Consider the following 15156-nt stretch of genomic DNA (forward strand, 5'->3'; position numbering starts at 1 on the left):
GTAGATACAGAGAGTTAGATGATTGGTTGTATGATTAAAGATAAATGGGTTTTTCTTTTTTTTTTATTTATATAACACTATGTCATATCTGTATGTATATTAGCATAATTATAAAGAAGTTTGACATATAACAACCTATAATATAATATTATATAATCAATCAATCTAACACAGTACTCATCCAATTAATATGATATCTTCAATCGATCACAGATATTTTCAACTTATTGAGAACAGAATAATGTTAATAATTTAATAATTAAGTAAAGTCACAATATCACATGTTTAATTTGTAAGCCTTCATTCACTTGTCCTTTGTACTGACAGTTTTTCATGGAGTGCTATACCGTGCTCCTTTACTAAACAGTTTATACATAAAAGTATTTAGAAAAATCCTCAATTTTTAAATTATGACCATTTATTTATTCAGGTCTAAATGTTTAAAACCTGATCCAAAAGGCTCGTCTATTATTTGTTTTTAGTTCCAAGTAATATATACGGAGTACTAAAATTTGAACTAAAAAGGTAAAAATATTTTTAACAAATCTAGAATCTTCATAATCACTTTACACTCCAACTTTTATTTTAGTCTTTCATAAACTCATGTGAAACTTATATGAACGCTAATGAAATATCAACCGAGTAATACAAACTTTGACAAATTAAGCTCGAAATCATTTATATTCTATATACACTTATATATATTTATATATATATATATATATATATATATATATATATATATATATATATTCATTTAAATAACAACCTTATTTATATGCTTATTATTTTACAATTTAGTTCTTACAATTAGATCATATATTATTTCAAATTATATTTCAAATTAATATATATGTATATATATATATATATATATATATATATATATATGTATGTATGTATTTATACATTTAAATATATATGTAACTATTTTCAAATAGTAGTTCGTGAATCGTCTAGAACAGTCGAAGGTCAATTGAATATATGAAACAGTTCAAAATTTTTGAGACTCAACCTAACAGACATTTCTCATCGTGTTGAAAATATTACATCGTATCGAGAGTTTGGTTTAAAATTAGTCGAAATTTTCCGGGTCGTGATAGATTTAATGAGTTAATATAATATTAATCTCATTTGATTTACCGTTAGAACTAGAATACATAATCTCTAAAACATTAGAGATTACATAATCGCCATGAAGAACGAAGATAATTTATGTAGAACGATACGTAGAATGATGATTATGCTCGAGGTACATAATAAGATGTTGAGGCGTGTGATGTTTGAACTTGGGTTGTTGGTGGTACTGGTATTGATGTTGGTGGTACTTTTGGTGCCGATGATGTTGATGAAGCTGGTAAGTTTTGCACCATATTCTCTAAATTGATTACTCGAGAGCGAAGCTCGTTGACTTCTTCAATTACTCCAAGATGATTGTCGGTTGGAACGAGCGGGTGAATAAGGTTCAGAATTTGGGATATCATATAATCGTTGTGGGTCATCTTGGCAATGAGGGTGAATATGGTGTTTCGGACAGGTTTGCCGGTAAGTACTTCAGGTTCTTCACCAAGAGGTGAATTTGGTTGATGGAAAGGATCACCTTCTTCTTGTCTCCAATGATTAAGTAGACTACGAATTCATCAGATGAATTTGGGGATGGCTGATTGGTTGATTCATTCTGGTGACGCTGCTTTCGGAGCTTAGGTGAACATCCATGTCGGAATAGTTGTCGGGTTCCGAAGAACTTGAACTAGTGACGAGTTCCATTTCGTACGATTGAGTAAAGGATTTTTCGATATGATATGATTTTCGAATACCAAATGATATTCTAAAAGATTTCGTAGATTACAGAGGAATTTGTGGGATATGTTAGGCAAAGTCTACAGTAACAGATGCGATAAGATATGAATTATCAGATACGCTAAGATATAAATTTTGTCTATACACTATTCATGCAATCAAAGCAGTAAGATGTGTCTAGACTAAGAATGATAAGCAGGTAATTTCCTAAGGATGATAAGCAGCTAATTTTCGACTAGAAATGATAAGCAAAACCTTTGACATGCAGACACGGTCGAAGTCCAGACTCACTAATGCATCTAAATAACTATCAGTTAGACACACTTATGCAAGACCTGGTTCGCTAAGACCACCTCTCTGATACCAACTGAAAGGACCCATCCTAATCCATCTGGACGAATACATTACATTTGGTTACATCGCGAGGTACTTGACCTCTATATGGTACATTTTACAAACATTGCATTCGTTTTTAAAAGACAAACTTTCATTACATCGAAAGTTGACAGCATGCATACCATTTCATAATATATCCAACTATAATTGACTTAATAATAATCTTGATGAACTCAATGACTCGAATGCAACGTCTTTTGAAATATGTCATGAATGACTCCAAGTAATATCTCCAAAATGAGCAAATGCACAGCGAAAGATTTCTTTCATACCTAAGAATAAACATGCTTTAAAGTGTCAACCAAAAGGTTGGTGAGTTCATTAGTTTATCATAATCGATCATTTTCATCATTTTAATAGACCACAAGAATTTCATTTTCATTTCTCATAAATATACGTCCCATGTATAGAGACAAAAATCATTCATATTGATTGAACACCTGGTAACTGACATTAACAAGATGCATATAAGAATATCCCCATCATTCTAGGACATCCATCGGACATGATATAAAAACTCAAAGTACTAAAGCATCCGCTACAACGGATGGGGTTTGTTAGGCCCAATAGATCTATCTTAGGATTCGCGTCAATTAGTAGACTGGTTTACTAATTCTTAGGTTACCAAGCAAAAGGGGCATATTCGGCTTCGATCATTCAACCATATAATGTAGTTTTGATTACTTGTGTGTATTTTGTAAAACATTTATAAAAGCGCATGTATTCTCAGTCCCAAAAATATATATTGCAAAAGCATTTAGAAAGGGAGTAATGAAACTCACCATACTGTATTTTGTAGTAAAAAAACATATGACGTCATTGAACAAGTGTAGGGTTGGTCTCGGATTCACGAACCTATATTATTCATATATTTATTAAAGCATATACTTGTAATCGAACAAGTTTAGATATTATTATTAATTGTTATTTCAGTAACTTGTATGTTTCATTGGTAACTATATTAACTATATTTATTTTATATACTTTAGATAAATAATTAGTATTTATTATGAAAATATTAAGGTTGTTATGCGATATGTTTTAAATATATTCTTATATAGCTATTTATTTGGTAAAATAATATTAATAATAATAATAAATAAAAATTTGTATTTTTTTATGATAATAATAATACTAAAAGTAATTAGATTTAGTAATGATACTGCTATAAAAAAAATAATGTTAGTAATAGTAATAATTTTAATGAAAAGATAATAATGATAAGATAAAAATGTTAATTTTCATAAAAATAATATTTTAAATAATAATGGTACTTTTAATAAAAATAATGATTCTAATAGAAATTTTAATAGTCATATTAATAATAATACTATATATTTTAATAATTATAATGATGATAATAATACTAATTATAATAATAATATTATTTCTAATATTGGTAATAATAATAATAATTACTTAATAACAATCAATAATAAATAATAATTATAATAATAATATCAAATAAATAAATAAAAAAAATAATGAGATAATAATAATAATATTACCTCACATGAAAGAGCTCCAAAAAGAAAATAACTGCCCATGCTCGGGCTCAAACCCCAGACCTCTCGTTTAACAACCATACACTCAACCGTCCCTCTACCTTTGCTTATTCTAATTACATTCATACTAAATTTTTATTTAATCGTTATATCCTGTTTCCATTTTTCTTCTTCACCACAACAGAAGTATAGTAGCAGCCCAACAAAATACATGGGTCACGGCCATATAATTTCGATCCATCAACAATTCCCATTTTGTAAATCCATTAAATCATGTATTGCCCAACAAATTAAAGCCATTTAATTAACCTGATAACGCAGCCAGATAGTATGATCACCAATTCGATGGAAGCTGAAGCGACCCGTCCTAATCCAAAAGGACGAATACGATAACATATGATTCCATTGCGAGGTATTTGACCTCTATATGATACATTTTACAAACATTGCATTCGTTTTTAAAAGACAAACTTTCATTACATTGAAAGTTGACGGCATGCGTACCATTTCATAATATATCCAACTATAATTGACTTATTAATAATCTTGATGAACTCAATGACTCGAATGCAACGTCTTTTGAAATATGTCATGAATGACTCCAATTAATATCTCTAAAATGAGCAAATGCACAGCGGAAGATTTCTTTCGTACCTGAGAATAAACATGCTTTCAAGTGTCAACCAAAAGGTTGGTGAGTTCATTAGTTTATCATAAATAATCATTTCATAATTTTAATAGACCACAAGATTTCATATTTCCATTTCTCATAAACATATGTCCCATGCATAGAGACAAAAATCATTCATATGGTGAACACCTGGTAACCGACCTTAACAAGATGCATATAGAATATCCCCATCATTCCAGGACTCCCTTCGGACATGATAAATTCGAAGTACTAAAGCATTCGGTACTTTGGATGGGGCTTGTTGGGCCCAATAGATCTATATTTAGGATTCGCGTCAATTAGGGTGTCTGTTCCCTAATTCTTAGATTACCAGACTAAAAAGGGGCATATTCGATTTAATAATCCAGCCATAGAATGTAGTTTCATTTACTTGTGTCTATTTTGTAAAACATTTATAAAACTGCATGTATTCTCATCCCAAAATATTAGATTTTAAAAGTGGGACTATAACTCACAATACTGTATTTTGTAGTAAAAATACATATAACGAAACTGAATAATGCAGGGTTGGCCTCGGATTCACGAACCTATATCATTTGTTTATTCATTAATACATATATAATCGCAATCGAATATATATATTATTATTAGTGAATTAATTGTTATTTTAACTATGTTTTTCATTAATAATCTAATTAATTACATTTATTAATATTTATATATAAATAATAATATAGCTACATTATATGTAGTAAATATGAATTTTATATTACCAATAGTTGTTTAATGAAGTAATTTTGATAATAATAAATAAAAAGTTGTTTCATCCTATAATACTAATAATCTTAGTTATAAAATGATAATTTTTATAAAAGTGATACTTTTAATGATAATAAATACTAATAATAATAATAACTATAAAAGTAAATGATTTTATTAATAGTAATAATACTACTTATTTATAATAATAACTATAATGATAATAATGTTAATAATGAGGTTAACGATAATAATCAAAATAATAATTTTAATCATAATGATATATTATTTTATACTTATAATTTTTATCCTTATCTTTTAAATCATAATACAGATAATTTTCCTAATTATCTTATTTTGTAACTTCCTTTCATCATCTTTTATATCCTAATTATAATTCTATTTATAAACATAATAATATTATCAATAATCAGTAATGGTAATAATAATACTAAAATGATAAGTTTTCCACTAATAACAATATTACTAATACTTATAATAATAATAATAATGATAATGATTATAATACTTTTACATATGATAATAAAATTAATAATTTTAACACTAATAGTAATAATAATAGCAATAACAATAATAACAATAACAATCATAATAATAACAATAATAATTATAATAATATTAATAATAATAAGTTGATAAATGGCTACCTTCAAAGACTCAAAAAAATAATGAATCGCCCAAGCCGGGACTCGAACCCACGACCTCTCATATTACACAAACACTCCTTAACCATCCAATCCATTGTGTTATTCTGATTAATACCAGACTTCCCCTTATTTAACCGGTTTATCAGTTCAAACGCAAAAGTAGTTAAGGCCCAACAACAATTTAGAATTCGGCCCAATCAGCAAATAAAGATCTCGGCCCAACAGAGAAATACTCTTGGCCAACATAATGACCTTGAAAGTGGTTGGTTCGGTTTATAAAAAAAATAACGGAGACAAACGATTACAGCAGTCTTATGCGACCACATCCATCTAGGTCTTTATCTTTCTTTGTTTGAAAACAGAAACGAAATAGCATTAATCAGCAGAAACAGGTTCCGTCTTCTTCATCATTCTCTTTATCATCATGATCACTATATAACCCTAACACTTTCATCCTAATTAATCTATCATCATCATCAAAATTCTGTTACAATCATCACTTAATCTAGCTCCATCATCTATCATAAAACCCCGCTATCAAAACCGTTCTTGTCATAATCATTATCTAACCATCGTTATTGATCTTATTATCATCATCACATAATCATAATCAATTATCATAGTCATATCATTATTATTGTTATTACCATCATCGTTATCGAAGGTGTATATATATATATATATATATATATATATATATATATATATATATATATATATATATATATATATATATATATATTCATCAACATAAAATCACACTCATCATCACATACCAAATATCACCATCATTTCGTCATCGGGTCATCACCAGTTTAATCATCACGATGCGGTTTCATCATCTTTATTATCGTCCAAATTATCATCGTTATTCTATGTGATATTGTATAATATCACTACTAATCGGCTCTTTAACAGAATATAGAGACAGAAATAGGGCCAATCAAGCAGCAATAATTCAAACAGTAGAAAATAAGTTGTTGATAGTGGTGGTTAAGTTAGTGGGTTGTGAGGTTCATGTTAGTTGAAAGAAAAAGTAACTGTCGGTTGATTTCTAGCGTATTAGTCAAAAAGCCATAAAGTAAATGGTCTTGTGATTGCCCCAATCAATCAGAAAACAAAAGGGTATGTTAACAGCTCGCAACAATACAGTATGACATCAGCAATACTCGAATAAAATTTCCAGCTTAAATGGTTTTGTCTAAAGCAACAAATAGTAGCAGTAGTTGCAGGAATATGGTGGTTATTGGTTGGTTTAATGGCGATGGTTCAATCGAGACAGGAGCAAAGAAAGGGACAAAAAGTGTGGTGGTTTTCCAACGACGACTTGTGGTGGTGTTGAGCAGTTCAAAGTGGTGTTGTTTGATGGTTTATGACAGTCGAAGAAGGAACAGAAAACAAATAGTAGTAATGGGTTCCAAAGGTGACTTTTGGGATGTGGTTTTAATCGCCTAAACAAAAGCAAATATGTAACCGTAGTTTAGTAGCGAAATCTTTCATGATGGTTTACATTTGTAGGGAGAGGGATGGTGAGGGTTCTCGTTCAAGAAAAAGAGAAAAGAGATGGAGAGAGGTAGATGGTGGTGATGAATCGATCTCAAAACAGAAATATCGGTTCGAAACACAAGGGTGTTCATGTTGGGTTTGAACTAGCAAGAATATGCAACGAATAGTAGTAGGGATCATAGGTTCGTGGGTTTTGTAGCGGAATTAAACAGAAAAAGAGGAACGAGAGAAAGATGGGTAGAAAGAGAGATATTGAGATGGTGTTAGATGATTGTAGGCTCTCAATGAAGGTAGTGATCAAGTGGGGTTGTAGTTGTTTATGATGGAGGTTCAAGAGGATGGTTATCAAATATGGTAACAAAGAAAGAAGAAAGAGGGTGATGGTTTATGTACTGTGATAGAAGTGGGTATTAGTGTAAGAGTGTGTAAGTCATCCTTTTCCAATATGTATGTATCTATATAAACTTACACATATATACTTTAATAATATTATATAGTTAGTTGAAGGAAAAAATCAAATAACCGTGTCCATGAAAGAACTGTATATGGGTAGCTATTATATGGATAGTGGGAATGATAGAGATCTTGAATTAGAGAGAAAACAAAATTAAAGTGGAATGTGGTCTATGTTTGTAAGTATGTGTGCCATAAATATCTATATATAATTGTAAACATAACACTTAATAATAATGAATAATAATATAATGATTTATAAAAAGGAATGTGCATCAATTCGTTATCAATCATGAATCTCAATTATCAGTTAACCAATTAAACACAGTACACTTCAGTTACCTTATTTGTTGATTCAATTTCACGAGAATTGAGGAATATGTAACAAATTGAATATGATAACTAACAGCATTTGTTTTCTTATGATGTTATATATATATATATATATATATATATATATATATATATATATATATATATATATATATATATATATATATATATATATATTATAAATCATAATAATATTAATAATACTAATAATGAAGGTTGTGTTAATTCAACAAATATATTTTAATTTGTATTTATTCATATATAAGTAAATATTATAAATTTCTACATATAATGTTTATAAATTATTTATATTACAATATATAAGTAATTATGTACAGAAATTTTATATATATATATATATATATATATATATATATATATATATACTTAAAAGTTGTAAGGTTTTCCCTGTTCGGGTTACCCGGGAAGGGCGAGTAATCCGACCCCATACTCTAGTGTACGCAGCCCATCAGGAATACTCCCTGGCTGTTTCCAACCCTTCCCTGGCCACCCCAAGAATTGAACCTGAGACCTCTTGCAACTTTTAAGTATATATATATATATATATATATATATATATATATATATATATATATATATATATATATATATATATATATATATATATATATATACTTACATACATATTTATTTATAAGTATTTGTTCGTGAATCGTCGAAACTGGACGAAGGTCAATTGAATATATGAAATAGTTCAAAATTATTGAGACTCAACATTACAGACTTTGCTTATCGTGTCGAAACCATATAAGGATTAGGTTTAAATTTGGTCGGAAATTTCTGGGTCGTCACAGCAGCCGTTTTATTTATCGAAATATTAGCTGCATCAGTAGGCATTCGAATCATTACAGAAATTCGTATCATCATCATCTTAACTTCATCAACGTCTTATCATCATAATAGCGTCACTTATAATATGTAGTGCACGCATCATCATTATCACTATCCATTACCTTTAATCATAACCGGCCCAAGTTAATTTAGCAATTCCTCTTGTAATTAAAATCCAGTAGCTACTTTTGTGGATTAAAAGCAACGAATTATGAAAAGTAATGGAGTTTGTCGAAAAAATTTAATGGGTGGGTCATGGTCCCTTTTAAAATAAATTAACTAAACTTTATCATTCACTTTTGCTCATTATAGTTGGGAACAAGGATGTGAGTAGCACATTTTATAGCAGCAACAAAATAGGTTGCAGGTTGTGGTTTGGAAACTGAACGGGAAGGAAAAAGAAAAAAAATATCGGATGGGTAATATTAGCTATAGTTAACAGAAATAATCGAAAGTGGTTGAAGGTGGTGAAGTTTGGATGATGGGTTCCGACTGTTAATCTAAAAAGGAATTCAGTCCAATGATACAACAACTATTACGTTCTTGGGGAAAATGAATTACTTAAAGAGTTATTAATCGATCAAAGTGACACCCAAAACTTTAAACAAGTTACGTTCTAGCATATACATGGCCCAACAACTAAATTATTTTACAGCCCAATTAACATGTTTCAAATTTTGAATGGAATAAGAAGTTAGTTTGAGTGGGTCATTGGTTTAAAGGTTGTCGGTCATAAGCTTGGATTGTGTTTGGTTTAATTTAATTTGAAGCACTTTACATAGAACTCTATCACCAGCTTGCGTGTATCCCACCATCTCCTTTAATTTAATATTCGATGGTGGGAGTAAAAGGAGAGTATTTATCGTGCATGATGTCTCCATTCCAACCCCTCTTTGCAAAATGATACAGCACCTTTTATTTTTAATAAGTGCAGGCCACAAAATAAAAGAAGAGCACTCATTCTTGCCTATATAAATATCTTAATATTTATACTCACTTTGTTGTGAACGTTTGGATGAAGAAAAAAAAATATATACGCAACTTCATGAGTAAATGGGTTGGGTTTGGTGACCTTATTCGAAACAAGAAGAAGTGGTAACAACAACAAAGTAGTGTTCGTTGGGTTTGTGTTTGTGTTCTATAGGAAAGTTATAAGGTGGCGGAGGTTATGGTGTTAGTTCAGGATGTTAACTCATGATAGTGAGGTGGGTTGGTTATGAGAACAAGGGTGTTTACAATGGTGGTGGTAATTCGATTTAAACAGAAAAAGGGAAGTGGGTTTGTAATGAAAAGTGATGATTTCGGTTGATGCCTCTGGTTGACAGAAAAACACAAGTTATTCAGGTTTGCAAATGTCACTTGTTTAGATACAATATACTAATGTGCTAGTGGTTGTCGGGTGTTCGTGATGGTAGGGTGGTTTGAATGAAAAACAGGAACATTATTGGATTTTGCAGGTGTGTGGCGATGGTGGGTGTTAGAAGATGTTGAGTTGTGGTGTTGTTTTTGAAATCATCAAATGATGTATGTATATAAATATACAAAGTCATCTATGTTTAGTTCAAGAATCCCTTTCTTTCATTATTGTTTGATGTTGTATCAATAATCAATCGAGTTTGTATTGTAGTGATGAGGATATCGACATGTAACAATATTCAGATAGGATTCTAAATCAGAAGGAAGAAGATAAAAAAAATATAAAGCAGATAGTGATTGGAACAGATTTGTATATTTAGATGATATAGATGTCTAACAGATTTTGGATTATTCCATTGTTTGATTTGTGATTCGTACGAATTTAGAGACAGAAGGAATCGAGTACAAAGAAAGGAAAATGAATTAGATGGGGACGTGAAACAGATTCATATAATTGAATCTGATTTTTATAATTTATATATATATATATATATATATATATATATATATATATATATATATATATATATATATATATATATATAATTAATATTAATAATTAATAAATATATTAATAATAATAATTCTATTAATAATAATAAATAATAATAATACTGATAATATTAATTAAACATAATAATTCTGTTAATAATAGTTATAATAATAATAATGATAATATATAATAATAATGATGATAATATTTAATAATAATACTAGTAATATCAATTTACATGTTTAAATCTATATATTATATATTACAATAATTTTAATGATACAAATAATAATATTAATATTAATGTTAATAATAATAATAATAATAATAATAATAATAATAATAATAATAATAATAATAATAATAATAATGAGATTGATATAACAGATTATGCTTGTCAAAGGTTTACTGAAATAGTTAAAAAAAAAATTTGAGACTCAACATTACAGACTTTGCTTATCTTGTCGAAATCAGATAGAGATTAAGTTTAAATTTGGTCGGAAATTTCCGGGTCGTCACAGAAGCCCATATGTACTTTGCTTTCTCACCCTTGTAGTCTATGTACTGAGCAATACGGTGGAGCCACTGAGTGTACTTGCCATCAAACAACACTGGAGGTCGGGAATCTGATCCAATGATCAATGTATCTTGGGTAGACATCTTGAAATTTAGGTAGATTCGGTAAAGATTCGGTATTACACAAATCTAAGATGAAGGTTCACGAAAATCTAACAAAAATTTCAGATTCGGTATCTGGTTCGGTACTGTAGCAGATTCGGTAAAGATTCGGTACTGTAGCAGATTCGGTAAACCGGATTCTGTATCAGAAACTGATCAGTAACACATGTAACATACCCAAATTCGGTATAGATTCGGTAACCACAAGACTTGAAGCCGTAGAACACCTAAAACCAATGGATTAAGTGATACCGAGACTCTGGTTCGGTATTTGACTCGGTAGTCAAATTCTGTAAAACTTTGAACTCAAACACACTCCAATTCCTTTGAATTGGATTCGGTATCCTTGCTGCACAAGGAAACAAGTTAGTAATACACAGAATATCATAGATACCGAATGTGAAGGATACCGAATGTCAACTGTAGCAGTTGACAAACCAAGTCTAAGTATAGAAGCTTAGAAATTTAATCGAATCCTTTCTTAAACCATACCAATTAGCTACGTATGATCAAACCGAATGTGATAGAATCACTAACACACCACAATCTGCAACACTTAATACGAATTATGAACTTTGAAGCAGAATCGGTATGGCAGTTACGATACCGAGTGTTGATCGAATCTTCAAAACTTGAAGAATTGATGAAATTGAACCGTCAAAAACTTGATTGAACACCTCACAATCACAACTGAAATCACAATCCTTCACTAAAATACAGAATCAAGCTGGAATTGATCAATACCGAGAGTTTTAGCCACGAACTCTAAAAATTAACTTGATTCTCCATAATTGTTGTTAAAAAGCTGTAATGATGATCGAAACTCTTTCTAATCAATCTAATAAACCTTCGCTGAACTTATCACATGAATCTGAACATCAGATTATCAAATTCGAATATACCGAATCTGATTCAATCTAACCGAGAGTGTACAGATTCTGTAATCTTCAATCTTTGGATTGATATAGTGATGTAGAATCACTTCCTGGATGCTCTGATACCAAATTATAGGTCAAATAATGGTGAGATTAGAAGATGTGATGAGTTAGAGTGAGACTCGGTAAGTGAAGAACAGATTCGGTATTAGAGTGAATCGGTAAAATTACATTCCACAGCTTTTAGAACTCAGTTACAATACAATGGCAATCTAATTAGGACTACTTAGGTTTCTTATATAGCCCCCTTCTAAGGAATTCTCATTTAGACTTATTTCACATTAACACTATACATACTTCGGGGTCCTAACATTTAGCGATACAGCTTGGAACTTTATTGTTTTTGGGCCTCAATACCGAGGCGAAAACGTGACTTTTTAGCCGATATCACCAACTTTCACAATCACGTTATCTAACATACCCCTTGGAGTTCTTATTGACCGGTCCACAAGTTGGATGAGAATATCAGTTTATTTTCAAGTTCCCAACTCGTACCGTTCAACAAGACTCGATGGAAGTATGTTAATACTAGCCCCTAAATCCAACAAAGCCTTTTTAATATTAATATTCCCCACCGTAACCGAAATTAAAGGTGTCCTCGGGTCCTTAAACTTAGGTGGAAGTGAACCCGAAATGACGACACTCACTTTTTCAGTTAATTTTACCTTTTTAGGCAATGATTCGTTGAGTTTATGCTTTTGAACACACAAATCTTTTAAAAACTTAGCATATGCAAGAATTTGTTTGATTGCATCAACAAGTGGAATATTTAATTTTACTTGTTTAAATGGTTCCCACATATCATCCGTTTTTGGTCCCTTTTTCCCATAAGGAAATTGGTTCGGGGACTCCAAAGCCTTGGGGAATGGAATGGTATTAGTCTCCATGTCCGATTCCCCAAACTTTTCAACTACCGGTTTTTCAACATATAACCCAACCCCATTACCATCTGTAATATCACTTTCCTCATTTTCAACAATGTCATCATCCTCATTAAAAACAATAGGAGACTTACCTGAACCACGCTTAGTCTCTAATTTTTCATTTGCCTCGACTTGGTTGTTATAAGTCTTTTCACTTCGCAAAGTTCCTACCATGTTTACACCATGACCTTTACCATTTTCTTTGTGTTTTGGATTTAAAAGCGTTGGTGCCCGGTGCACGTGTTGCTTTGTCTTCTGCGACATTACCAATCTCTTTTGCCAATGCCCCAATGGATTTATTTTGCAACTCAACAACCTTTCTCATTTCCATAATGAATGCATCGATCTTAGTCTCCGAACTTGAAGGTTGATTTGGTGGTAGATTACTTTGAGTAGTGTTTCGGGTTTGGTAGTTTCGATTTTGGCTTTGATTTTGGTATTGGTTATTGCTTGGGTATTGATTTTGGTATTGATTTGGCACATTTAATTAACGTGTTGTTATTATTCAAGCTGAAGTTTGGATGATTCATCCACCCTGGGTTGTAGGTTTTAGAATATGGATCATACTTCCGTCCTTGGACCTCGTTCACTTGCTATTCCATACCTGATGATATCCACCTTTTGCAACCATTTACATAATGGGATGGATCTCCACAATTTGAGCACACGTCTTGAACCTGCACAAAATTAACACTACCACCCTGGTTCGGGTTTTTAAACATGGGAAGCAACATCTTTATCTCATCTAATTCTTTTTCTAAATTTCTAGTTGACCCTCCCGAGTTAAACACGTGGTTAGCATGGGTAGGATTTTGGGTTTTCCATGCAACTGAAGCTTGGGTTTTTTAACCCTTACTTAGTTGCTCGAAAAATGCCCACTCATCCTCACTATTTCGAGTCATAAGCACACCACCACTAGTCACTAATAGGAATTGTCTATTTTTTGAATCTAAACCATCAAAGAAAACTTTGACAAGTTCCCATTTTGGTATTTCATGGTGAGGACAAGATCTAAGTAATTCCTTCAGACATTCATATGCTTCATAAAAATGTTCACCTGGCAATTGTCTAAAAGATTTAATTTGCATATACATATCCGAAGTTTTACTTATTGGGTACAATTCCTCAAGGAAATTCTTTTTCATCACCGCCTGTAACATCCCGCGTTTTTTCGTTAAATTTATTTTAACACCGTCTTTTTTTTTTTTTGATAATATCTTCCATTATCTAAATTCGTAACTTTCGATAACTAACGTTCTTAATATTTCCGTTATTTGATTTTAACATCTCACGTTTACTCTAGCGTTTTAAAATATTCGTTCGGTTAATTCACGCACCCGCTTTCAAACTCGAGGGACCGAAGTTGCCAAGGGGCCAAACTAGTTGACTAGGTCAACTAGTCAACCCCATCTCATCCATTCATTCATAATTTCACCTCCTCATCTCCTTTTTCCTCTCTAACTCAAGAACACTTTCTAACATCTTCAAATAATCATCATCTAAATCAATTCAAACAAGCATACATCAAAACAAATTACATATTCGTGATCCTCTCATCATCCTCTACATTTTGGTACCAATTTCATCTCGTTTGGGTAACATTCCTAAAACTCTAAATTTCTCTAATTAGTGTTTTTGACTTGAAATGGTGTTAGTTAGTGTCTATGGCTTGTGTCTAGCATGAATATACGATTTAATTGCTCGATCTTGTTGTTTCGCATAAACTAGCATGAACTTGAAATGGGTTTGTTAAATCTTGAATTTTGAATGATTAAATGTTGTTTAAATGCTAAAGTTCATGTATTAAA

General features: G+C 30.8%; 1 pseudogene; it reads left to right on the forward strand.

Moving 5' to 3' along the window:
* Positions 1-14338: 14338 nt before the first annotated feature.
* Positions 14339-14438, forward strand: LOC139865441 (small nucleolar RNA R71; annotated as a pseudogene).
* Positions 14439-15156: the final 718 nt, after the last annotated feature.

Source organism: Rutidosis leptorrhynchoides, chromosome 8 (genome assembly GCF_046630445.1).
Source record: "Rutidosis leptorrhynchoides isolate AG116_Rl617_1_P2 chromosome 8, CSIRO_AGI_Rlap_v1, whole genome shotgun sequence".
In the NCBI taxonomy this organism is placed as follows: Eukaryota; Viridiplantae; Streptophyta; class Magnoliopsida; order Asterales; family Asteraceae; genus Rutidosis; species Rutidosis leptorrhynchoides.